Source organism: Pholcus phalangioides, unplaced genomic scaffold (genome assembly GCF_987345545.1).
Source record: "Pholcus phalangioides strain wild (caught in Gottingen) unplaced genomic scaffold, Ppha-v1.0 ptg000007l_1, whole genome shotgun sequence".
Classification (NCBI taxonomy): Eukaryota; Metazoa; Arthropoda; class Arachnida; order Araneae; family Pholcidae; genus Pholcus; species Pholcus phalangioides.
In genome coordinates this window covers 2,134,431-2,161,691 of record NW_028301600.1, presented here as the reverse complement: position 1 = coordinate 2,161,691, position 27,261 = coordinate 2,134,431, and the positions used below count along the sequence as shown (strand labels likewise).

At 36.7% G+C, this 27,261-nt stretch overlaps 1 protein-coding gene and 1 non-coding gene across 2 annotated transcripts in view; one reads left to right on the top strand and one right to left on the bottom strand.

Annotated features, from left to right (window-relative positions):
* Positions 1–27,261, top strand: part of egl (Egl_like_exo domain-containing protein) — a 130,047-nt gene that overhangs the window by 67,877 nt on the left and 34,909 nt on the right. The window lies entirely within an intron of this gene.
* TRNAA-GGC (transfer RNA alanine (anticodon GGC)) lies at positions 12,935–13,006 on the bottom strand. Its single transcript has one exon. It is a non-coding gene; the product is annotated as a tRNA-Ala (tRNA).

Sequence of the window (27,261 nt, the reverse complement as noted above, 5' to 3'; positions counted from 1 at the left end):
TTGTTTTATTGTTTAAGATTTTCAGCTATGCGATCCTGTCACCAAGATCTATCTAGCAGTGACATCATAAGATCTGTCATGAATGATGTAAATTAATGTTAGGAAAGAACATGACAAAATAAGAAAGAACCTATATTGGAATATAGGCTGAATTGTGTGAATTTACGTCCTCCTATTTTCCTTCTTTTCAAGAATTCCTACATGTCATTGATAAATAGCAGTTCGCCTATGCCCACGTCCAATACTTTTTCAAGAATTTCTAATTCAAGATTATGATGTTTCTCGTCTGTCACCCACCACGTATATATTCCCATTAATTTTTTCCCCTAAAAATTTTGTCAAATTATTTTAATATAATTAGTAATTTGACCACGGTTTGTTGACGACAAGCAATTAATTTCTAGTAATTAAAGTATCTTTTCATATATAAATGTTACTATCTCTTCAGCCGTAATTTGTATGTCATTTTGTGAGACTTCAGCCAACCATGAGAAATTTATGCGCATGCACTTATCCTTAAATGATTACTCGAGCGTGCCAATTCCAGTGGGGTGCGGATGGACTCGCATTTTTTCTTATCGTGTCAATGGATACTCTTACCCGTAATTCACGTACATCACAGGACAAAATTCCTAAACGCGTAAACACACCCTCTGTTTTTGTTTTTTCCCCTCACATCAGAACATGGGTTTCGATGTTCCTACACGACATACAGGGTGCCTAGGAAAGTTCCTTTATTCTGGGATGATTCGCGAACCGATCATCTTAAAAGCATACTTCCAATTAGAAAAAGTATCCAAATAACGTGTAGACCTCATATATGTCATTCATTGTATCATTATTCATATGCCATCAATGACATTCATTCATATGTCATCATTAATAAATGCCAGGAGCTTGGTAATAAGAAAGATTTTTTTAGAAATTATGATAGCTATGGAAGGCCTGGATCTTATAGTCATTACAGAATTTTGGGCCAACGATGGGGATGAATCTTTCTTAGACACCTCAGGATACGCTACTTTTTGAAGAAATAGATCGAATTGGAAAGGGAGTGGAGTCTTGATATACGTGAAATCATGTTCGAAGGCTAGAGAGTGTAAAGCGGAGATCCCACGATTTGTGGTTCGCGACGCAGGGTAAGATAATTAAAGTAAAAGATAATAAGTCTTTGTCAGGATCCGAGGTCGTCTTCGGGCCTCCATGAAGCAATAGTTTTTATGGCTTTCAATACAAAGGCTACGGAACGGTAGGAACATGTAGCCAACAACAGAGAACGTTCAGACATTTCGAAATGGATAGGAAGGAAGACTGCTCGTTTGCGCTGCGTATTATGCCCTAGTACAGTGTTTTTCAACCGCCGGGCCGCGGCCCAGTAACGGGCCCTAACAATAGTCACACCGGGCCGTGAGTGATTCGCAGTTTCCTTTTTCCCATTAATATCTCGTTAGTTGTGTATATGACCTGGACTTTCACTTACGCAAAAGAGATTTACCCTGCCGCGGGCTCCCAAACGTTGAGAATCACTGCTCTATAGTAGTGTTTCTCAACCGCTAGGCCGTGAAAGGTTCACCGTTTCATTTTTACCCATTTATTTCACATTAGTCTTGTGCATGACTAGGCGTTCCACTCGCATGAAGGAAATTAACCGGGCCGCGAGCTCCTAAAGGTTGAGAACCACTGCCCTAGTATGCGGCGAAGAATTAGAACGTGTGCGAAGGAGAAAAGTACAGCGCAAAAGGCGATGGTGGATGACGTCAGTCAATAAGAGCCACAACAGGTAATTAAAATTCAAAATTAAACATCACTTTTCATGTAAAGAATTTAATTTTAAGTAAGTTTAACAACTGTAATTTAACAAAGCAATGACTGAGTGAAATCATCTCCTCAAATTATATTTTATTAGTTGAATGCTTTAATCATTGCGAGAAAACCAATTACAATTTAATGAAAAACCCACCATTAATTTAGATTAATTTCATGAGAAATGTAATTAGTTATTTACATTAATAATTTGAACAATAATGCTATTACTGTTATAGTAATGCAGTAATTAGAACAGAAATGTATGAAAATAAGTATGCACGCAGTAATGTGTATAACGACGATATACCTACTTATTCCGCACGGTCACCCTGACAAAAGTATAAGAGCAACTAAAAATATGGGTAAAAAGTTCCAAACAAGAAATAAGGTGTCAAAAAAAAAAAAGAGGCGAAGATAAAAGACATTGTCCTACAGCTAACACACAAAACCTATTATATACACTCCCCGAATTTTTTCTCCCCACCAAGCTTCTTCCTTTGAAATTTCCGAAGAAGTACGGGATTAACCTCACGCCGGCTGCGGTTGCCGGTCATTTTGCCGTTTATCACAAAGACCTTTTATTATCTTTTACTTAATTTTTATCTTACCCTGCGTCGCGAACCACGAATCGTGGGATCCCCGCTTAACGTGCAGAGAAGAGTGATATCGAAACTATATGGGTTGAGCGTGAAAACAAAAGGCATCATAAACTTATTGTAGGGGTTTGTTACAATCCACCGAATAGGGATGCAAACTACATCGCCAAACTTCATGATGAAATGTGTAACATATATAAGCATAAGAGGGTTGCCATATTAGGAGATTTCAATTACCCGGGTATTGATTGAGAGAACCCTTCAGCTAGAGATCAATATGAAAGAGACTTTCTTAAGTTGGTGCTCGATAACTTTTTGTACCAGCATGTATCAGAAACCACGAGGGGTACTGCTATTTGGATTTAGTTTTCAATAGTTCCGAGGATCTTGTTGAACATGTTTCGGTGGGGGACGTGTTTCTTCTAGGGATCATCGTGTCGTTAGTGTTTTCCTGTAACTTTTCTTCGGGTAAAATTGATTACAAAAGACTAGTTCCTTGTTTTCAGAGAACTAACTTTGATGTTTTAAAGGAAAGGTTATATATAAGGTTAATTTTCAAAGACCCGTTGGTATCAGTGGGTGTGGTAAGTCAGTTGGAAGAATTTAGAACAAAACTCTTCTATTCGTGTACGAAGTCATACCCTTTATTCGAAAAAGCGGGTTTGTTAATCGCGTCCCCTGTGGTACATGGATAGTGTGCGTAACCTTTATCTTGAAAAGAAAAGAGCGTTCAGAGAGTATAAAAGTGGACGAGATGACCTGTCATTGTTTACTGATACAACAAGAGCGTTGAAGAAAGCGATAAGGGATAGTAAAAAAGAAGTTGAATCTAGGTCGGCAGATAACATTGGCTCTCACCCAAAATTATTTTTTAGGTACATCAATAATGGATGCAAGGGGACAGTTGGCCCCCTCACGATAGGAGGGTCTAGGGTAGAGAGTAATGTAGGCATGTGTAGTGCTTTCAATGGCTTTTTCACGTCGGTTTTTAATAGAAAAAATGTTATTCAATGTATGGGTGTTGCGTGAGGTAATAAAATCCTCGATATTGAAGTGGAAGAGGTGGAGGTCCTAAATCTTCTAAAAAATGTATGTGCACGCAAAGCACCAGGACCAGATGATATCTATCACAGGGTCCTCCGGGAATGTGCTAATCAATTGTTTGGGCCAGAAGCTCAGAGTTGTTACAGGAGTAGTGTTGCTAAGGGTATCGTCAAGGGTATTACTATTATCGGGCGGGCCCATGATACATGGGCAGCTCGAGAAAAATCACTGCGAGACGCATTTTTGGCGAACCACGACCATGTTATTTTTGGTCCTACGAAGCGTTTTTTTTTTGCCCTTTTAACTCGGATTTGGCATGCGGCCGCACGGCCCGCCCCCGCCCATGACTTAAAACGGTCATGTTCATGATGATATCTGACTGCATATTTTATTCCAGTATCTTTGAAAACCTCTACCCAGGGCTGTTTTTAAAGATAATCCAGCGTTCCAAATCATTGGAGGTCCGCTGGTCTGAGACCACTGATTAAACAATCGGACCACCGAGGAAAAAATTGGTGGTCCGCGGGACCAGTAGCGAAAACTTTTACCCCCACCTTCCGCGATGATACATCGATCGCGGAAGAATCTCCTATGAGAGAATCATCGATACGCCGAACGATTGACTGCATCTCCAATTGTTTTTTTTATGGTTTTTGCATCCTTTGGTGGTATATTAGACACACATTCTTCTAAATAATGCAATATGCTACTTGTAACATATATATATATATTTAGTAGTAATACTTGTAGTATATTTAGGAGAGAATGAACAATTATTCACCGAATGAAATGAACTATTATATGCTTGTAGGTGACTTCTTGTTATTCTGTTACATAAATTTACTTAGATATGTATATACAGGGTGGTAGCTATCGACCGCCCAATAATTATACACGTGATTCCTTGTGAAAAACTAATATGGAAAAGTGTTTTCCGTTTTTTGATCTGACCCATAATTAAGATTTTTTTTAAGATTGTTATTGTTTTAATTTTTCCTTCGCAAATAGTATTGTCACAAGTAGAGTTGGGAGGGTGAGTAAGCATCTAGCAAAGTAAAGCATTCATTTTAGATTACTGAAGGTATTGGCAGTAGTGTATATACAGGGGGGGCTAAGTGGGCTGTAGCCCAGGGCAGCAAATTTTGGAGTAGGAAGAGGGGAGAGAGAGAATTTTTTTTTTTAAATTCACTTTTCGTAAACGTGTGGAAGTGCCATGTGTCACATCTGTCTTAAATAATATATAATTATTAAACCATATTGTTTATTTTATTTAGTTTGTGTTTTTTCCACGAGACTGCCGTTGAAGTAAAAAAATATACGATTGTCTAACCATCCTATTTACAGTGTTATTCACTTCGCTTCCCAGCTGACCACAAAAAACATTTCAATAGTTCAATTTCGGCTCTCTTTGAAAGTAAAAAGATACATCTAGAGCAGTGTTTCTTAACCTTTTTTTGCCCGTGGCCCCCTTTGAACCATATTTTTTTTCTCGTGGCTCCCCTGTTTTACCCAGAGTCTTCAACTCTCATCTAAAAGCAAGGTCTTTTATACGTATTGAAATGATTTTTTCACTGAATTTACACTGAACGAAAATTTTGTGAAGAAAATTGGCCTCCACAGACCACTGGCCTAAAATGTATTGATCTCCCCGCTAGTCGTCCGATTTCTATCAGGACCGTCTCAACATCATGAGCCCCCCCCCCCCCACCAGCAAAGTGATGGTAGCCCATAGTTAGATGGAAATAAACTTCCTACATATTTCCTATTTATTTTCAAAATTGATTGTACTATACATATGGTGGGGCCACTTATGGACATGAGACCCCCGGGCATGACCCCTCACAAGAGTGGGACTGACAGAGATGCAGCCCAGGGCCTGATATGGTTTTCATAATTTTTTGTTTTTCACACTATAAATTTAATGTAGAGAAGGGGGTCTGTGAAAAATCTAGCGGGGACCTACGAAAAACCTCATCCTAGGGAACTTGTTGCAAAATGTAGACCATGCCCTAAGATGGCCCTGGTTTTATGGGTGGTTTTGTTGGATTCTGTAAGTGTATATTCACTGATATAAAACCTTTATTTCTTCACACCTTAATTTTTCTCCTCAGCTCTCTCCAGCTCTCCAAACCACCTGTCATGGCCCATTTCTCCATTTCTTTCCGTGTCCCCCTTGAAGTATCCCAGTACCACTAGGGGGCCATATGGCCCCCGGTTGAGAACCACTGCTCTATACCATAGTTTCCCAACCTTTTTTGTCCCAACGCCCCCTTCTCCAGAAATTTTTTTCTCCCACCGCCCCCCAACGCAATCTCACCCATAGGATCCTATGTTATACCCGTAGCTTCTACCGCCCCCTGGAACATTCTATTGCCCCCCAGGGGGCGTTAACGCCCACGTTAGGAATCACTGCTCTATACTATAGAGCAGTGGTTCTCAACCTTTTTTTGTCCATGGCCCCCTTTCAACCATTTCTCATTCCTGTGGCCCCCTTGCGAACATGAATAATTTTCTACTCCCCCCCCCCCCATTTCCTCATTAGAAGATAGTTATTCAAAAATTGTCTGAAGTATAAATATTTTTGAATTTGATTAATTTTTAATTTATGAAAATAACGAAAAAGCAAAATAAACATAATATGTAGAATACAGTGAAAATAGAATAAATCCCTTGGGGTCACAAAGGGTCTGTATCATCTTAATGTTACTTTTTGTGAAGTTTATTGTTTTGTGTTTTTCTCAGTTTGATTTGTATGTTTTATATGTTGTGTCAGTCCAATTTAAAAAATATATATTTTCAATCAATGTAAACTCTGCGCTTGAAGACGGCACAATGTCATCAAGTTACTCTTTACTGGATGAATTTTTTTTTTTTGTGTAAAAGATTATGGTTTCATTGAGAAATGTCAGTTGTAGCTTCCAAAATATGCATTCTTATAATGATAAATATCGCAAAAAGTGGTATTTTATTCTCTTCATGCGGATAAAAGTAGTAATGAGGGAGTAGTCACACAAATGAATCACAATCGAAAAGTTCAACCTTCCACATCGTTTTCAACAATAATACATGTATCAAGGATATAGGTTCATGTTGTAGCCCTACTATGAATTTAAAAAAATGAACCAAAATACGTGCGAAAATCTTTTTAATATTTGTTTGAACCATTCATTCCAGAGAAATCATATACGCAATGACAAAACTGTTCGTGTGAACATAATAATGATTCATTATCAGGATTTCAAGCCCATCGGAAAATATAAATAATCAGATTTTCAAATAAGAAAATGATCAGTTTGTTGACTTCAATTTTGATACAGTCAAAATCTGATGTTTCATTGGATGACAAGCTACCTTCAAGTGGCTTTTTCGGTTCATAATGTGAACGCGCTCTCGCAGGCGAACGAAGCAACGTGCGTGTTGGCTTAAACACGACACAATATTTCACATAACAGTTCGTACTATATTTAATATACAGGGTGCATAGGTAACGGAGCATATGGCATTTTACTGGTGAACCATTGGTCCTAGAGGCATACTTCCAGTTGGAAAAAGTACCCGAATAATGTGTAGTACTCAGATATTTGATTCATGTCACCAGGGGTTACATAGTTATTAAAATAAAAATGTTAACTTTTTATGCAGACACCCTGTGCCCCAAAACCCAATTTGAAAGTTGTTTCCTGGTCTCCAACAGAAAAAATCAACGTGTCTAAGTTCAAATTTTCACTGAGATATTCGAAGAAAGTTGGAAAAAAACAACATTAAATGAGGGGAAACCATTTTACCCGCATTGAATGCTGTTTTTTCCCAAATTTCCTCAATTTCTCGAATTCGCATATCTCGGTGAATATTGCACTTAGAAACGTGAAATTATTCTAGTTGGCATCGGGAAAGACAGAGCAACAACTTCTTAATTGGGTTCTTTGGCACACGGGGGCGGTATAAAAAGTTTTTTTTTTTAATTTTATAGCTATACAACCCCTTACAACATGAATGACATATCTGAGTTGGACACGTGATTTGGATACTTTTTCTAGTTGGGTATGACTCTAAGACTAATGGCTCACCAGTAAAGTGTCATACGCCCTGTTGCACATGCAGCCTTCAAATACACGTAAAAAAATAGTTTGAGACGAAATACAGTCAACTCTCATTTTAACAAATAAAATTATAACGGGAAAAATATCGTTTTAACGAAAACTTTTCTAATCCCTGGGATAAGTTTACATAAGAACAATATAAAAATCTGGAATTCCTTTGTAACGAAATTTCGTTATTGCGAAGTGATTTCTCGGGTCTCTTGGAGTTCCGGTCTAATGGGGTTTGACCAAAGCGTATTAATAAAGGGTCTTTAATACACTTTAGGTTTGACTGTATTTCCCCCAAAAAAAAATTGACATTTTTGCAGTTAAGTAATTGAACTTCGGCAATTTGATCTGAAAACAGTCCTTTTTATAATGATTATGTCCTTTTTACTTTTATAAATTTAGGAAGGAAACAAAAGGAAGAAAGGGTGGGGAGAAAAAGAAAAATGGCCAAGACTGGCTCGGTTGTGCGTAAATGCCTCGAAATTCCACTTGTGCGCAAGGGGATTCGTGCCTCACTCTCAGTTTTATGACAAAATTTCACATTTACGATACGTTTGACTACGGGCACGAGATTAATCTCTATATATATAGCTTTCAATATTAAAATATTTCATTTATACGAAGCACAATTTCAATTATTTGACATTTTCATTTTCATTCGAACTCCAAATCTTTGGCATTTAAACATTTCCAACTATCAAATCCAAGCAGTTTTTGCAGATTGTGAAAACGCGTCGCTGAATTGGTTTTGCATGCGTATTATCAACACTAAAAACCATAAATTTTAGGTTGATAGTTACAAAGAGACGCATTGAGCCGGTTATGGACATTTCGAAGTGAGAATTTATTGCACCTTTTTTAGAAATCAGCAGATGCAGTGAGTCTCTAATCAACGGATTTAAATTGCTTTAAATGTAGTCACACGCCTTTTTAGAATTTTTTTTTCTAATGTCCACAGCATTGTTCTTGCAGGATAGGAAAATTGCATTGAAATTACTTAGGATGCTGCAGGCCAGTAGTAGGGCAGTTAAAAGGAAGCATTACAGTGTCGATTAAAAAAACGTTAAAGATGTGGTGTCAATCTTGGAGGAAGTCCCAATACAGGGGCGGCTCGAGCTTACATGCCGCCCGGGTGCGAAGCCTCATGTGCCGCCCCTACTGGCGACCCTGCCAGGAGGCTGATAGGGATTCGGCGAAGGGCACCTGGAGATAAGATAAACCTGGCCTTTAGTTAATTTATAGCCTGAAAAAGCCAAAAAATTATGAGAATTTTCCCGGGCTCTTGTGGGGGCTGTGGGTGAGGGAACCAAAATGCACACATGCCCTTGTAATAGAGTACAGGGGTGGCGCTTGTCCATGCAACCCATTGCGGCCACACGGGGCACCGCTTAAGAGGATGCTAAATCCGGGTTGAATGGGTAAAAAAAATTCCATTGGAAAAAAACCCCAAACTGTCGGCTCTGGAGGGGTGCAAAATCCGAAATGAAGGGCCGAAAAGAATGTTTTGTTAGGAATTGCATGACCTTCTAAGGGTAGGGCTGACAGGGCTCCAGTTGAGGGCCGGGACTGAATCCTTTCAACTTTTCTTTTTTCACTCTATAAATTAACTGTAGAAGGGGCCCCGTGGAAAATCGGGCATGGGTCCCACGAAAGATTCCCTGACGCAGGAGGTGGGGCTATGGAGGGAGCAATAGGTAGGAGGCGCAAAAAATAAGTCCCACACGGGTACAGATTTTGTCTCGAGCCGCCCAGATAGCTTACATTCTTGTTTCTGGTATTACGATCAGAGGCCTTGTCTATTTTCTCAACGTTTCCGTTGTCGAGGTATAGTATGACTCAAAAGCGTGATGTCGTGAATTTTTACTGTGTTAAATTTTGTTGTCTTAAGTAAAGTCTACGCTGCCGCCCCTTACAACCTGCCACCCGGATGCGCCGCACCCCTTGCACCCTCGCTTAAGCCGCCCCTGTCCCAATACATTATCACAGCAATGTAGTTTTAAAAAATTAAATTTCGCGGGTATTTTTCCTCATGTATGATTTGGTCTCTTGGAGTTCGTTATAACTGAATTCGACTTTATTTCTTTTCAGTAGAGGCAATGGATTGGCACCCCCTTTCAAAATTCATAAAAAATACCCCAGAGCAATCATTCTCTATTCGATTTTTATAAATATATTCCCCATCAGACCACTCAGTGCTGGCTGAAGATGCTTTGTGCTAAACTAGATGGCTATCCGTCTGTAATTGCATGAAAACGATGGGTTTTTTACAAGCTTTCATTTTTCACCCATCTACTTCTTGGATTACATTTACTACCAGCACTCAAAAGAATGTCAATGAATGGTCAACAAATCTTTGTCTGTTTTCTTTATGGCAGCCCTCTTTGATTGAAAAGTTGTCGAACACATACAATTTTCTGTCTTTACAGTTACTCCATTTCGCTTAAACCTCTTCTATAGTTTGCGTCAGGGCCTACTGTCACCCCTAAATCGTAAAACCACCGAGAATACATCAACCACTTTTTTTTATTTACTTCCTCATATTAATGTTACTTGAATGGGGAAAAATTACGAAAAAGATATTCTATGCATTTTGTTTGAAATTAAATTTTTTTAGTCTGAGTGACTAAAAAAAAATTAATGTCACAAATTTCTTCGTGGCCCCCGTATCAGTAGCTGTGGCTCTCCTTTTGCGAGATTTTCATTCGTGGCCCCCCTGGAATATCCTAGGGCCCCCCTGAGGCCATATGGCCCCCGGTTGCGAAACACTGATCTAGAGCATTAACAACAGCAGATGTGAAGACAGAGTCAAACGCTTTCTCATAATCAATGAAGGCCATACAGAATGGTAATTGGTATTCCTTGTGTCACTACTACCTCTCTATGAATTCTCTGATTGTTTGGATGTGATCCATTGTACTCAATCCACTTCGAAATCCTGCTTGTTCTTCGTCCAATTTGGATTCAAGCGTATATGTCAACACTTTGGTGAAGATTTTATAAACTATTGATAAGAGACTGATTGGTCGATAATTCTTGATATCCTTTTTTTCACCCTTTTTGTAAAGATCCATCATTGCGCTGTTCCAATCTTCAGGCACATCTGATTTTGTGAGACAATTTGTGAACAAAGCAGCTAGCATACTGGCAAATTTTTCTCCTGCTGCTTTAATAATTTCTATTGAAATCCCATCTTCACCTGGGCATTTCCCTTTTTTCATACATGTTGTAGACTTCTTTCAGTACAGGTGCTACTTGTACAAGTTCTGCTCCATTTTTTTTTCCTGCTCCCTATCCTCTGTTCCGATCCTGTTCTTCATCTTTGTATAAAGTATTGTAAAATTCCTCAACAATACTAATAATTTCATTTAATCATTTTTGTTGCATCATGGTCATTTTTATGAACGAGGGCTAATTAGAACGGGACCTACAATTTATTGCCGATTCCGAACGGCAGGCTTGCTTTTTATACTCATCCAGAGGCTCTAGATTAGGTGATAAACATATTTTCCTATTATGCATGATGAAAATGATACTGTTACTAGAGCTTCAATGGATAAGATAAATAACGAGCGTGACCGTTGCTCTTATATGATTTTTCTAATAAGAGCAACGGCCTTTTAACTAATAACTTGATCTTATTGAATTGTTATTCAAGGGGAGATGCACATGGTGCGTTCACATATTATTCCTATAATGGTGCTAGCACGGTTGATTTATTTGCTATCTCATATATATGATTTATACGTACAATTTTTTCATGACTTTGAAATTTTGGATGATTTTTTCTCCGATCATTTTCCAATTAGTGCTAAATTTATCTCAGCTACTGTCCCTCAAAACAAAAGATTATTAACAAGCTACAAAAGATCATTCTGGAATACCGATTGCTCAGATCAGTTTGACACGAAAGTTAATCATTCTTTTTCTAGGATTCCCGATTTAGAAATAACTCCAAACATATTCGTTGAGACTCTTTAATGTTGCTACTGAATTGAATCTTATTCGTACCCTACACAATCTTGAGTTTGCCCATAACAGACCAACATGGTTTGATGAGGACTGCCGTAATTTAAAAAAGTATTCATAGAACTCTTCGTTCTCTCAGAAAATCTCACTCTTAAGAAATATTAACTTTTCGAGCTCTAAAATTAAGGTATAAAAAACTCTGTAAAACTGGAAAATAATTAATAGTTTTAAACCTAGACGTTCGAATCTCAATAATGTTCCTACAGCAACATGGTACCAGTTTTATTCAAATCTGTTTTCACCCGAGACTGAGAACAATCAAGTACAAATTTTTCCCTCCAGTTTCGAGTCGGCTCTTGCACATACGAATCCTATTTTGGACAACCCGTTTTCTCTGGAAGAACTTTTGTTGGCCCTCAAGAATATGAAAAGTGGAAAGGCTCATAGAAGTGATCTCACAAAACCTGAATATTTGAAGAGTTTGAGACCTGCGAATCTTTCAAGGCTTCTAAAAATCTTCAATGATATCTTTGAAAAATCATGTTTTCCAGTTTCCTGGATCGAGGTACAAGTCAATCCTATGTATAAAAAAAGGTGACCCCCACCCAACTAGAGAACTACAGACCCATTTCTTTGATCTCAGTCGCGACGAAGTTATTTACCTCTATCTTCAATAATCGATTAAATACCTGGCTAAATGAGAAAGACATTATTCCAAGGGAACAAGCTGAATTTCGTTCTAATTTTTCAATCACTGATCAAATTTTTATTTTGAATAACCTCATACAGAATTATATTTTTAAACCTAGGGGTAAACTCTATGCTATTTATATTGATTTCAAGAAAGCTTTCGATAGTGTTGACCATTCCCTACTCTGGAATGTTCTGAGATCCATAGGAATCAGTGATAAACTTATCAAGATACTGTCTGACATGTATGCGAAAGCAAAGGTGAGAACCAGAACCCGCGATGGGCTAACTGCTGCAATAAATATTACTAAAGGGGTTTTGCGGGGTGAAGTTTTATCTGATAAAATTATTAATCCCTCACTTTTCTCTATTTTTATTAAAGAACTCACAGACCGTCTAAATTCCTCTAGTATTTCACCAGTTTTTATAAATCATACAACTGGTATACATGCACTTCTGTACGCGGATGATGCCGTAATTTTATCAGATTCCTCAAAAAACTTGCAAAGAAAAATAGATATACTCCAGGGTTTTTGTGACGACTTTTTGATTGACCTTAATATTAATAAAACTCCAGTTATTGTATTCAAAAAATCAGTTAAATTGTCAAAATATGATGAATGGTATTTTAGGGGTCAACAACTAACTACCATATAGAAACGTCCTCTCCACTTGTCAATACAAGATTCATCGAAAGACTGGTTATTTGTGGAGATGAAGATTACAAGGAAGAAAATTCATCACTGCCCCCACGGGGACTCGAACCCCGGTCTCTCGCTTGCCGGACGAGTGCTCTACCATCTAAGCTATGGAAGCAGATAGAATATTTCAACCCTGGAGCGTATATATATGTTGAAAGGCACCGTACATGGACGGCGTCAACAATCAATTAATAGCTCGTGAATGACAAAGGCCAACCAGATGGCCATATGGATATAGAAACGTCCTCTTCACTTGTCAAAACATTGACAAGTGAAGCGAACGAAATGCGTCTTAACTTACGCGCGCTTATAAAGCCTGTTTCTCTACTAGCTCCGCCTACACACACGTGTACACTTACGTATTTGACGTACAAGATTTGCATTTTTGTCTAGAAGCAGTGGTTTTACATTCAGTTCAGTTCTTTTCATGAAATTCGATAAAATATGCAAATTCTCTTAATTTATTTCACCAGTGTATATGACATCCACATTTGTTATGGGCATCTTTTTCTCAGCCACCTCGTTGGGCATTTTGCCTGTTGTGGCGTTGTAATTGTATTTGTATTTATTTGTATAAATTTCAGCAGGAATGCCGTTTTAACATTTGCGGAGTGGCCGTTTCGAAACGCGCTAGAGTGTTTGCGTTTCATGTTAGAACATACATTCTTTGATAACAATGGTTTGTATTGGTGTGTACTATCACCTTAAAGTTTTTCCCATCTTTTCTGAATCACCCTGAATAATATACTGCACCTGCATTACATTTATAACTACAGTCTTTTTTGTATTTTTATTTTTGTATCTTTTGTATTTTTAGAGATATGAAAAATTATTGGAAATAGTATTAGCTAAATATTTTTGCAACAGAAGTATCGTGTTTTGCTATGAAAATTTACCACTAGAGCTTCTATTGGTAAATTTTTATATCGGCAAGACCAGGGGTGACCAACAGCTGGCCCATGAGGTGATTTTGTGCGGCCCGCGACTAATTAAAACTACTGTGTTTTAAATTGATTTTCTTATTATTTAAGCCATCATTTTCCACAGTAGATCTGATTAATTAACAGACTATTTACATTCATTATTTCTAGTGAAGATAGTAATTAGTTATGTTTTCATCACACTCCTTTTTCGTACACACGTATTGCTCTTAAAGTTTGTTACGGGCATTTTTACCCCATTTCTTTCTATCACCTCAATGGCAAGTTTCCTTTTTGTGGCCTCTGTATTTGTAGCTGAATGCATATTTTGCGTTCTGCTCACGAAACTTTTTCGAAGTGGATGCCAACCCACAATGACACCTCGAAGTTAGAATCGACTTTTTTTGGCTACGCAGACCCTAATAATTCCAAAGAGCAAAAGTATGTCATATGGGATGGCCGGGTTCATATTGTGCCGTTGAACAAGAGAGTTCCACACCCAGACACGATTTTTTTGTATCGAAAACGAAGCAGTCATCTCTAAATTTTGACATAGTAGGTTGGTGACATTCCGCATTGAAGCAGAATAACACTTTCTCAAACCAAAATACCAATACTCTGTTCCAAGAAGGTAACTGAAGTAATAAGAATGCATGCATCCAAAGCTGGTTCCGTGTAATCTCATGGATATACAGGAGCACAAGGTAATGGTGCTTGTGCGCATCCTTTCACATCTGCAGGTAGTCTGCCTGGTCCAAGCGAAACTGGACCAGGGTCGGGAGGACGGGGTACCATCCCGGGTTTATCCATGATAGTGTAACACCGCGAGACGCAGGTGTTAGTTTCTGGCGCCTCGACGGACTTTGGAAATAATAGAGCCGCCGATTTGTTATTGTTAAAGCCCTCCGTGTGAATCATATTAATTTCTGTTGGTCGCTTTCTTTGTTGAGGAGGCTAATACACAACGCAAAAGGATTTCATAATCGTAAATTTAATTGTTTTTCCTCTTTATGCCCATTCACCAATCGACTCCGTCACAATATTATCCACATGACTGGCTTTAGGCATGCTTTACAGCTTTATATCCCAATAATAACTCCTCGAAGTCTATCGGTACGTGAATCAATTCCTTGAGCGTCTAATAATAGCAGAAGAATGTAGAAAAATATTTTCTATGTGTGTATATATATATATATATATATATATAAATAAATATAAAACTGTGGATGTAATATTGAATCGACTAATTTGCAAAAGAAACAGTAATTTTTGATACATTGCATCTATACTAGGTGGGAACCAGAAAAGAAATGGATATGTATCAGTTTATGAAGAAGTGGAACCCAGTGTAAAATTTTAATGACTAAATCACCGTTTTTTCCACCAAATTACTTATGGTGGACACAAATCTGCGAGTTTTTTGGGTAATTTTACTGGTGCGGTTTATACCCCTGAGTGTTGTTCCCTGCTGTGGTCCGGGACGCTGCGGCTGACCATTATGCTGGCCCTTGAATAGTGAGAAGTTGGCCACCCCTGGGCAAGACAATTATCAACTATTTTCATGAAATACCTTGACCATATTTTCAAGCATATTGATGACGTGGTAGCCCGCATGTGGAATGTAGAAACTTGAACGCGTAAACAGCTGTTCTAAATTTCACCTACTCGTAATATATGCGCTATTTTTTTTTTTTTTTTTAATTTCTGTATCTTCGATATAAAAAAATGAATTGGATTTTTATTTGAAAATTCAATTGGAAAGAATATCAAATTCTAATCGGAATATTTGAAAGTGACCTTGAAAACCAAAACGAATAAAATCAGTGTTTATGTTTTCACTCTTCTTCCACTAACTTTTTTTTTAATTTTTTTTTTATCTCGTGGCAATGATAATTTTCTTTTCTTAATGAAGTGTTTATGTTTCGAGCATTCTGCCAAGTGCTCTAGAAAGTAGGTGTTCCTGTTTGGCAACATTCTACCTACGCATGACCGCTCCCTTCCTTCTGAACTATCTAAGCCAGTTGAAAAGAATCTGCGCTTTTTTGCTGGTGATAGCAACACGTTGTTTTTTTCTTTTTTACAGTTCTCCACTTCTATGGGCAGCATACGACCATAGCGACCTATAGTTAGTTATAATTAATGCGATAACTGGTCATCATTTGATAATCAGTGTGCGTATCATTGATTGATTGGTTATAAATTTCACTTTGAAAAAACTCGGAAAATTCACACTGATGTGTTTTTAAGCAATATCTTGCCAAAAATATTTTTTGCCATATGAAGATCACAAATAACGACGATATATATTTTTTAACGGATGACGTAAATTTTTACGACTGAATTTCCTTGACAGTTGTCTTGTAGCCGAAATTTTCACAAAAATATCAGTTATGATAAAACCTGAACAAAATATACATTTTATATCTGATGTGCATTTTTCTTATACATGTATTCTAATAAAAAATTTTAATCCGAATAATCATTTTGTTATATAAATTATCATCATATTCAACTATTATGACAATCCTCTTTTCTGTGAGTTAGTAGTATGAAAGAAGCTTTAGCCTCATCGGGTCGTCGTTTCTTTGTTGTTTGTTTTTCCGTTCAATTAACGCTATCGTGTTTCTGCCAGCCAAAGAAAAAGTTCGATCAAGTATCTCATTGTTTCATGCTGCTCTTGGCTTCTAGTAATGATCATCATCTTTTCAGAGTTTGGAGGTTACCGTGTTCTGTTTGATTCTACTCGCTAGGGGACACGCAAAATGTTTCCGGGTTAAAAATAACAGCTGGAACGTTTCTGGTTTCAGTTCTTTGTCTCGCTATCTATTTACCGTTGCAAATAGTCTGGATTTCTCTGAGCGCTGTTTTGCCAGTTGAGAATGCATTTTATTATTGCAGTAGATTTTATTTTTTCAATTTTTTTTTGAGATAAATATCTCCAATGGTCTTTTTTATTTCAAGAAAAAAGATTTGTTTCATTCCATGATGCCTTTTTTCTCTTTATAGCATCAGAGTGGATAGCTAAGCTAGGGTTTCCTGAAATACCACATTAGACTATCCGACATCTTAGTCCACGTGGTGGCATTCATAACTGTTTCGCTGAGTAGATTCCCTTCGAATGCTGCTCTATATTAGCGTTATTAGAGTTGTTTTTTCAAGCAAATATCGGTTTGGATCAGGGTTGGCAAGTTTTTGCCATAAGTGGAAAAAAACCCGCGGTAAAAACCGTCCCTGCAAAAATTGATTTTTTCCCCCATTTGTGAAGCATTATTGTACATTTGATTATTCTACTAAATGCAAATAAGATAGTTTTGAACACAAACTTTAATATAAGAATTAATAAATTTTAGGAGTTGATGAGTTTTTTCCATTGATGGAAAAAACTGTTGCAAATAGTCTGGATTTTGTATGGATGGATAAATAATCTGGATAATTTTCCATTGATGGAAAAAACTACAGTAAAAAAATGTTCTGGCAATAATGGGTTTTTGTCAAGCATCAAAAATTTATATTTCACGCATTTATTTATATCTAGTATCATTTCAGAAAAAATTTAATATAAAAAAATTGTTTTAAACACACAAACTCTGGTTCAAGAATTATATTAACAATGATATATATGGGTATTTTATCAATCAAAAGAATAAGCATAAATTGTTTTATAAAAGTGTTTGAAACATCTAATACCCCCTACCATTCACGCAATTGTGTTTGCAATGAAAGTAGCAAATTTTGTCCCCAGTAAACCAATTCTTTCTAGAATAAACAAAGCACAGTAATACTCGAAAGTTATGCAATAGGGTGGAACAACCGCGTAAGTCGAGAGAGATAGTTTTCCAAGAAATACATATTCATATTAGTTAATTGGGACCAAATTATAGAAAGAACACCTGTCTTTTTCTTTCTTCACAGAGATGCCATTGACGCGCTATAACGTGTCAAATACCCGGAATTTCGGAAAAGGACGCATAAAAATTTTGTTCACGCGTCCTCCGAGACGCGTTCTTTCCTAGTTATAAGAAGAAAAAAAGTAAAGAGAAAAACCTTTTTTTCTTTTTACCGTGTATCCGGATCGCGCGACCTTGAAAAAGTGGTTTTACTACTACGTACACTACTGTATTGATATACACGCGGGTTGTTGACGAATAAGATGAGGGATATCTAGTTGCTCCCCTGAATGAGGGGCCGTGTAATTGTCAAATTTTGGAGTTTTTATTCCCCCTTTCCTCCATTCCGGTTACGTACCAGAAATTACGGTACTTTTGGGGTTATCTGCCGGCATTCAAAGATAGCGTCTATACGGCGTAAATTCGCCTTGTTCCTACATAAAAAATGCAATGTTGCGAATGCGCATTTTGTTTTTAATCGTAAAGGATTGGAATGCCCGTTCAAATTATAAAACTTTCCCGAGATCGTGGGAGAAAAAAAACAGAATCTGTAAAAACTCGACCTTGAATATTCACAGTTTTGTCGTCTTGCTGGTATGTGGTAGTCACCGTTTCGTATCGCGAAAATCACGGGTGTGTACGCAGAATCGGCTTTTGCAGGGGCACAAGGATGTAATTCTTCACAGAAACTTTGGGTCACTAACACTGGAAAAGAATTTTAAATTAACAGATAGTATAAAAGAAATTATTTTATTTCAATATTTTAATTCACTACAAAAATATTTTCAATTTTTGATCTTTGGGGGGAAGGGGAAGGGAAGTGGCCACTCATAACCCACCCCCAAATTTTGCTTTTGGTGAAAATCCGAGTTTGAAACAACCGATTGTGCAATGGTAATCGGCTAAAAAAATGTGATTTTCTATTAGATTTTCAAATTTTGAGTTGGCTATTCCTTTGAAAAAACTTCTGGTTGCCACGGCGATCAGACAGACCTACAACACAAATATGTATACATTAAACTTCAAATGCACGCTTCAACAGCTTGGAGGATAGATGCAGGGCTGCAACTGGGACACTGGGGGGACAGGCGGGTCTATTGTCCCGGGCTCTGGACTAGTGGGGGGCGCACAAATTCATCCTTTACAACACTGCTGCTTCTACATTACATGAGCGTGCCAAAATGTGTGCTTGTCCCATTTGAGAAAGTATCTAGTTGCGGTGCTAGATAGATGGCACCACCTATTGAACACAAAACACGCCAAATGCTGGGCACATACACATAAGTACACTGTTAAGTTTCTCTAACACAAATCTGATATAGCTCCCATATTCAGGTGTGAAAATGTGACAGATCAGAGTGGTGGACCATCAGGGAGAGAAAATAAAATCACTTTACCAGGAAAACCAAAGTATGAATAGGGAATCAGAAGATAAGTGTCTGAGATAGAGAGAATTGAATTTGCTTTAAATTTGATCAAAAGATATTGAAAGTGCTAAGATTTTTTAACGAAATGTAAAATCAATCAGAAGGGAATTTATAGCCTGATTTATTAGTAAATATATAAATGTGTGCCTCCAACTGTTAATTAAAGTGGATCCTGCTTATAATGTTTTTCAAAAAACTGTCATAAAAAACGTTGTAAATAGAAAAACACTTCAAACGGGAAATCTTAATGAGAATTACTTATTGTTAGGACCACGAAAATAAGTTGTACTAAGTGGGAAAACGTTCGAAATGGGAGAAACTTTATAAGCGGGATCAACTGTATATTTGTTTTAAATTTATTACATGTGTGGAATTCCATACATTAAATTCTCAGTGCTAATGAGCTGCTTTGCAAGCTTTTTCTACTAGTAGACAATGAAAGTAAATGAACCTTTGGATAGAACATGTTTTTAGAGAAATGAATTTACTTCATTCACACAGATACCTTCTCCTACCCAGAACATGACCCACCGCTCAGTCTCAACAAAGAAATATAAGCAGGGGATCAAAGACCTGGGGCATGCTGGAAGAAAATTCATAGATACCAGTGAATTATGTGGGGGGGGGGGAAACATAATTTTTTTCGAGATAAATTTTTTTTTGAGCAAGACCCACTTTCACTCAAAAAGGACCTAGATTTTTCGAATAACTCTGTATTTGCACTCTGAAATCTGCGCAAATAAGAAAATGCTTTGAATGTTTTGATCAAATTAAAAGAAATGAGTTGCTCATGTGTGAAGAAAAGGAAACAAATTTTAGTCTGCGTATGCGATTTAACTGAAAGTTACAGACCAGGTGCGTTTTGTCATAAAAAAGCAATACATTAAACAAATTATATTTTAAACTTGGCGTTGGACTTCAGTTATGAAATTGTGACCTCGTCTGTGAAAATAGCAGATATCAACCAAGCCTTGGGATTCCATTCTAAAATCTTGGCAAAGTTTTCATCTTTACATACTGTAACCTCTAAAACATTGGTATATACAAATTCATTAAATATGTTCCGATTGAATAAAACATTTTTTACTTGATTATCACTTAATGATCTCCATTATCGCGTGAATAATCCAGTGATTATGGTTGAATTTCAAAAATGTACATTTTTCACAGAAAATCGTGTAATTCTGAAATCGCATAACTCTGTAGTGTAAGTTGGGGCATTACTGTACGGTGAAATCTCACTACAACGATGTTCGATCTATCAATAAATCCCTTTACAACAATATTTTTTTCTTGACCGTAGATTACATCAAGATTTTGCTCTATCAGGGTTGGCAAGTTTTTGTCATAGGTGGAAAAAGCCATGGTAAAAACTGGCCGGCAAAAATAGATTCTTTCTCCATCTATCTTTGCATGTGAGGCATTTTTATGCATTTATTTTCCCAATGACAGTTTTGAGCTCAAATTTTGATTTAATAATGAATAAAGTTTTTGCTATAGCTGGAAAAAACTAGAATAAAGTCATGTCAAAAATGTTTTTGCCAAGCATAAAATCAAATCGATACTTCCCACATTTATTTATGCCTAGTATCACATTTAAATAAAAAAAAATTATGTAAAGGAATTGTATATTGTTATAATGACCCTTCATCAATAGGAAAACATAACTGACTTTTCCTAAGAGCATCGTAATGAATGGTTGTTATAACGTATTATAACTGTATCTTTATTTATTTGTAAATGTGTTTTGCACCAGATTGCTTCACAATTTAACAGTATAAAGTTGATTGCTGTCATGATTTCAAGTCTCAGTTACATATAATACACATTTAGGTACATTTTTTTATTCATAAAACCATTTTTGCCAGTTTTTGCCACTGTCCCGGCGAAAATACCTTTCTGCCTGCAAAATGCCAACCCTGGTTAGGATATCTTCGCGATACTTGTCACCGACTGCAGTTTGAGAAGGATGCAAGGTAGAAAAAGAGCAGTGATTCTTCAGCTCTGCTGGAAGATTTTCTGGAATGCCTAATGTTTCTAGTTGAATTGTTAAAGACTAGATATTTTATTGCGGCATCAGCTACCATATTCTACGCCCTTTAGGGCCGTATTCACCGACATGGTTTAAAACTGTAGTCACAATTTTTTGGTAAGAGATCAACATAGATTGGTTAAAAACCTGAATTTAACCAATCCGTGTCGATCTCTTATCAAAAAATTGTGACTAGTTTAAACCATGTCGGCGAATACCGCCCTTAGAGACTTGCGACTGTATCCCTGACAGCCCTGTTAATCTTTTTTCATTAAAATGCATTTCTTCTGTCAATGCTGTGTGGGTGTATTTTATTTATTCCGGACTCAGTCAGTAATTATGAAACAATCTAATGCTTTATAAAAATTGCTTATTTACTAATTAAATTCTCTTTCTGTACTTTTATTATTAAAATATACAATACTAGTCTTATTAACAGCAGAAGTTCTTAACCAGGGATCTGTTAAAGATTTCAGAGGGTGGAGATACACGAACTTGGATAATAATTAACTTATTTTTATATAGCTATAAGGAGTACAGTATTTTCCTGGAAAGAGGTCTGTGGTTGTATGTATGTGAGTAGTATAGGCTGGTTCGACTCTGGACCAGAATCAACATCAGGAAAATAAATTTCGTGTTTGATGTTTAGCCTTCAAATAGCATTGAAATTAACAGAAATAACATATAAAGATGTTTTCTTTTGAAATTTTAATTTTTAAAAAATATTTTTTGCATTAAAAAATAAATTTTTGGTTGTCTGGGGTGGGGGCAGCGTATGTCTCTGATCCCGCAAATATGCGTTAGTAGATAGGGGACAGAGCTGACGAAATTTTGCTGACAAGGGGGGGGGGTGAGAGTTTTGCTGATGTGGGGAAGGGATCAAAAATGGCTAAACATTTGCTGACGTAATACTTGAACGGCTTCTTTCCCGAATTTCATCAATTTTCATGCCCCATCCTATTGACTATAATGAAATTTCAAAAGCGCAAGAGAACACGACCAAATTTTAACTAATCTTTTACAAAATCCACGAGGATTTAAATCTCAAAAAAGTAACTTTGACAGACTCAAACACTTGACTATTTTGGAACAATTTCGCAAACAGAGTTTTGACACTGTTTGTAATATTTCCCATCCAGGAATTAAAGCTACAACTGAATTGATCAGCACTCGCTGCATTTGGTCTTCATTAAATAAAGATTGTAATAACTGGTCCAGACAATGTATACCTTGTCAGAAATCTAAAATAACAAGTCGTACAAAAACACCATTAGGTTTATTTTCTGACCAGACAGAGATTTGATCACATCCATCTTGATATCATTGGTCGTCTTCCTCCTTCTGATGGCAATACCTATTGTCTAACTATGATCGACGGGTTCACACATTGGCCGGAGGTGGTCCCGATTCCAGACATCATTGCCGAGACTATATCTCGCACATTCTACTCAACATGGATACCGTAATTTCACACAACTGGTCCAAAATAACACTATTTTCTACATTAATTATCATAACTTCTGCATTCAAGCTAGTCAAAATGTTTTTTTGCTGATATTGCCTGTAGAAAGATCAAGCATTAATGTTAAACACTTTTTTATTCCTTATGTTGTGCAAATATGAATTTTTTAAAAATTTAATTTTGGACCATAGTTGTGTTACGAAGTTCCAACTATAGTCCATCAAATATTTTGTGTTATAAATTGCTTACGAACCATAGTTGAGAGAATGCACTACAACTATATCATCTTTATCCTCTTTGATAGAAGAAAATGAAGAAGGGGTTTTTCTAAAGTTGACCCCTAAGGAGTGTCCAAAAATGGAGTTCATAGTGAAATCCCACAGAGCCAAAACCACTGAAGCTATCATCATGAAATTTGGTTTGAAGTTTCGTTTCATGACGTAAAGGCTGATTTCTCCATATGGCCCCCTAACTATTGAACCCCCTTAGCGGTTGAACTTTGAAAAACCTCTTCATAGTTAGTTTTTACCAAATCCACTCGAGCGAAGCTGCGGGTAACAGCTTGTGGTCCATAAAAATGGTTGGACCATAGTTGAGAGCAAAGTACAATTTCCTATTATTTTTTCCTATAAATATTTTTATACCCACGCAACAATAAAAATATTTATTAAACATATGTAAGTACTAAGCAAAAATAGTCAGGGCAAAATGATAACTTAATTTGCATCACATGATTTCATAATTCATAGAAATATCACAAAAATGAAGTAATTGAAAACTGGCTATAAGGTGAAAGCTGTTCAACAGCAGGTAAGTATATGTCATGGGTGTTCTTTCAATTCACCAAAGTTTGCAATTCTACCACTGTTCGTAACAATTTGAGGTACCCTCCACAGCCAAAAGTTGCAAGGGTTAAGGTCAGATGAACTGGCGGGTGGCCAGGTGTCGTGTCATCCGGTTATTGTCAAAATGGTTCTTCCACAGCTGCGTTACTGGTATTGCAATGTGCATCTTTATAAAAGTTGTTCTATCCACGCATTGATGCTGTTGAAGTGCCGAAATGATATGGTTGCACAAAATAGAGTATTCTGCTGACCAAGTGTATATATATACATCATCATCTACTTGCACGTTTTTTTCTTTCTTTTGCCAAAGCAATTTCCATTTCTTATGGAGTATCCGTGCAAATTTTCAAGTCATTGTAAATGACTAAGAACAAATAAATTATGTTAAATTAAGATTAAGAATTTACCCCAAGAACAGAAAATGTGGTAAGAATGAAAAATTTTGGCTAATAATGAATGAATATATATATGATATTTTCAAGGAAAAAAAAATTATAGCTAGGCCACTTTTATTTGATTTTTTGAAGAAAAACCAAACTTTTTTTTTTAAGAACCACCTGGTTAAAACCAACATGGTTTAAAAACCAAACAACCTTGGTTAGTGCTAAATAAAAAAATCAAGTGAGTAACAAACAGCATTAGAGTCGTCTTAAATACTTCTAACAACTCTTAAATGTGCATATTTACAGAGAATCAAATGCTTAAGGAAATCAGCATCACTGATTCATAATTAATAATCCTTTTCTTTCCGCGGAACAGTCTCGCGTCACAATCCTTTCACAGATCGGTCCGCTACAATCATATTTTCAGACAAAAAAAAAAACTCAACATTCCTCACATTGAAAAAAAGGTTAATAAGGATGTGTCAGGGACACGATTGCAAGTCTTTAAGGGTGTGGAATACGTACAGAGCGTGATAGTTATTGCCTCAATTAAATATCTAGTCTGAAAATTTAACCTGGCTAACTCTTCATTCCAGAAAATCTTGGCAGAGCTGAAGAATCACTTTGTGCTCGTAGACTATCGGTAACAAACACCACGTGGATATGTAAAACTATTAGTGTGGAATATTGCACTGAAATTTGTTATTGTTGAATGCCAAATCCTACTGTAATCAAGGGCTTCAATGCAACAGAGCATTTGGAGAGAAGGGGCGCTATGTCCAGTATACAGAGTGTAAAGTCTTATCCTTCAACACCCTTTATCTTTTGATGAATTGTTGGTGATAGAAACATACTTTTAATTAGAAAAAAATTATCCAAATACCGTACCCATTTTCGATATGACATTCCCTTTACTAGGGGCCTTATATGTACCGAGATAGAAAATTTAATTTTTGTACGGTTCCCCTGCCGTTTGACTTTCAATTAGAAAGTTGTTGCCCTGTCTTTCCCGTTTGTAAGTGCACTACTAGCCAAGATATTTGTATTCAAAAATCGTTGAAAATGAGGGAAAGAACAGCATACATTTTTAAGGGACCAATTCGAGAAAGAATTTGAAATATATTCTTTAAAACTTTTCTAACTTGTAGGATGATTCCTTATTTTTCAATCAGAGGTATTTCAGTGAATACTGCTCTACGGCCGGGATTACACTATGAAAGTTTTATAAAAGTTCATTTATAAAACTTGAAAAATGCAACCAATAAGCGTATTGGTTACATTCGAGCAAATGTAACCAATAGGCTTATTGGTTGTTTTTTCGAGTTTTGTAAAAGATCTTTTATCAAACTTTTCTGGTGTAATCCCGGTCTTAGTAACGAGGTTTTTTTTGTTGGACTCAGGAAAGACGGATAACTCAACTTGGAAGTTATTGGACAGAAGCGACCATCTCAGTACATATATAGTCCCAATAGAAAAATTATATATTTGAAATGGTCGCGTTATTTCGTTTCCTTTTTGATTAAAAGTATGTTTATTTATTTATTAGCACATCTCAACAGGTGGACCCCAACTATAGATGGAAAATAAACCACCATGAACATATCAATACCAAAAATACAATAAAGTGTAGAAATATAAAAAAAAATATATAGCAATAATTAATTCATCAAATTAAATTCATTCATCATGGATTAAAAGCGACCATGCACACACATTTTGCAAATATATATATGCGTAATGAAAATACAATTTGAGAATTCGATACAAGGAAATAGGGCCGTATCTAAGATTTTTGCTGCATGGGGCAAACATTATTTTGCCACCTCCGCAACTTTAAAATTCAATATTTTATAATGGAGTTCTTTGTTCGCACCTAAAACTGCTGCCCTCTAAATTTTTCTGCCCAGGGTAGTTGACCCCACTCCCGCGCCCTCTAGTTCTGGCCCTGCAAGGAAGACAAATTTCTGTGATGTTTATATCACCCACAGTTCAAAAGATGAAGGGTGTATAAGAATAAGAGACCAGTGTTTCTCAAAGTGTTCAATATCAACCCCAGGGGGCAATGGAATGGTCCCGTAGGAGGGGGGTGGGGGTTGAAGTTATAAGCAGGAAGTTTTATACTGGTATGATATAAGACTCTACTGGTTGGCTTGAGTTGGAATTGGCGGGGGAATCGATTAGAAAAAAAGAATTTTGCAGAAGGGGGCAATGGAACAAAAACTTAAGAAAACTCTGCTTTACCAACACCATCTATAGCAGAAAGCCTCCGCGCGAAGCTCGTGACGTCGCTGAAGAAGTTATTTCACCTGTAGCCATTGGATATAGCAGGCCGACGCATGTGCCATCTTTACCCTTTTTTGTAGTATATCCAATGGCTATAGGTGAGATCACCTTCTTCGGTGACGTCATGAGCTTCGCGCAGAGACCTTCTGTTATAGATGGTGTTGGTTTTACACTCTGTATACAGAATTCAAGTGCGTATGTAGGAAAGGGTGCATTGCATTTTATATTCATGAATTACTGGGATGTCCAGCCACCCACACAATGTTTATTGGAAGAAGGTCTCCTATGACTGTAATGGCCGCTTCTGTCATAGTTTTTGATGAACTGGGCTGAAGCCTCAATCAAGGGGATGGTTGGTATCCCAATTAACTCCTTCACATTTTTCATGTGACTTTTCAGTCAACTTTTCAACTCCGGCCACATCATTGGGTAGTACCAAAGCCTCCTAGATACTACAAGCCTGAAACATGTTTTCGTGACGTCACAACCCGGGTCCTACCGCGTACACGCTTCGCATTTAAAACACGCTACCAACATGTATTTTTTGGCAATTAGAAAGAAAAATTGACGATTTTTTTATTGCAATTACCTAGTATGGTATATGGGAAACACTGAAAGTTAAATTAATAAATAATAAAATTATAAAAAGAGGTAATTTAACGATTATTAAAAAAAATAGGGGTTTCAGAAAGTCTCTGTCAACACGTATTTCTAGGTGTTTTTTTTTTTGCTCCAAAGCAAATATTTTTGAAAAATCAGGCAATATATATTTGACTTTTAATTTTTTTATTTATATGACATTCGAATTTGTATTTAAAATAAAAGGATACACTGGCAATGTACAAAAATAAAAACAACGATGTCATTAAAATATTTTTTATTCACTGAGCTACATTCATATTATCAATTCTAATTATCAATTCATATTATCATTATTCTGCTTCAAACAACGACTTTCCTGTTTCTTCTGATGATGTCAATATTCCTTATATCTCCGTAAATGACATCAAATGTAGTATAAAAAGATTGAAGGGGAGTGGCTCCAGACGTATTGATGGTATACCTCCATATTTTGTCAAGGTGTGTGCTGAGCATTTGCTGTATCCACTTTTATTAATTTTTAATATGTCG